Source organism: Astatotilapia calliptera, chromosome 11 (assembly GCF_900246225.1).
Source record: "Astatotilapia calliptera chromosome 11, fAstCal1.2, whole genome shotgun sequence".
Classification (NCBI taxonomy): Eukaryota; Metazoa; Chordata; class Actinopteri; order Cichliformes; family Cichlidae; genus Astatotilapia; species Astatotilapia calliptera.
In genome coordinates this window covers 35777056-35778619 of record NC_039312.1, presented here as the reverse complement: position 1 = coordinate 35778619, position 1564 = coordinate 35777056, and positions in this window count along the sequence as shown.

The window sequence follows — 1564 nt, the reverse complement described above, 5'->3', positions numbered from 1 at the left end:
CAGACACACAGACAGACACACACAGACACACAGACACACACACACAGACGCACACACACACACACAGACACACACAGACACAGACACACACACACAGACACACACACAGACGCACAGACAGACACACACAGACACACACACAGACGCACACACAGACACACACACAGACAGACACACACAACACAGACACAACACACAGACCACACACACAGACACACACACAGACAGACACACACACAGACACACACAGACGCACGCACACAGACACACACACAGACAGACACACACACACAGACACACACACACAGACGCACACACACACACACAGACGCACACAGACACAGACACACACAGACACAGAAACACACACACAGACACACACACAGACGCACACACAGACACACACACAGACACACACACAGACACACACACAGACGCACACACAGACACACACACACACACACAGACACACACACACACACAGACACACACACAGACGCACGCACACACAGACACACACACAGACAGACACACACACACAGACACACACACAGACGCACGCACACACAGACACACACACAGACAGACACACACACACAGACACACACACACAGACGCACACACACACACACAGACGCACACAGACACACACACAGACACACACACAGACGCACACACAGACACACACACAGACAGACACACACAGACACACACACAGACACACACACAGACGCACGCACACACAGACACACACACAGACAGACACACACAGACACACACAGACAGACACACACAGACACACACACAGACACACACACACACACACAGACGCACACACAGACACACACACACACACACACACACACACACACACAGACGCACGCACACACACACACAGACGCACGCACACACACACACAGACGCACACACAGACACACACAGACACACACAGACACACGCACGCACAGACACACACGCACACACACACACAGAGACGCACACACAGACGCACGCACACAGACACACACAGACACACACACAGACACACACACACACACACACACACAGACACACACACAGACGCACGCACACAGACACACACACAGACGCACGCACAGACACACAGACAGACACACACAGACAGACACACACACAGACACACACACACACACAGACGCACACACAGACACACACACACACAGACACACACACAGACACACACACAGACGCACGCACACAGACACACACACAGACACACACACAGACACACACACAGACACACACACAGACACACACAGACACACACACACAGACGCACGCACACACACAGACGCACGCACACACACAGACGCACGCACACACACACACGCACACACACAGACACACACACAGACGCACGCACACAGACACACACACAGACACAGACACACACGCACGCACACAGACACACACAGACGCACGCACGCACACACACAGACACACACACACACAGACACACACACACAGACCACGTGATCAGAGACCGTGGCTGTTTCCTGATTGGTCACAAAGAGGAAGTCAGACG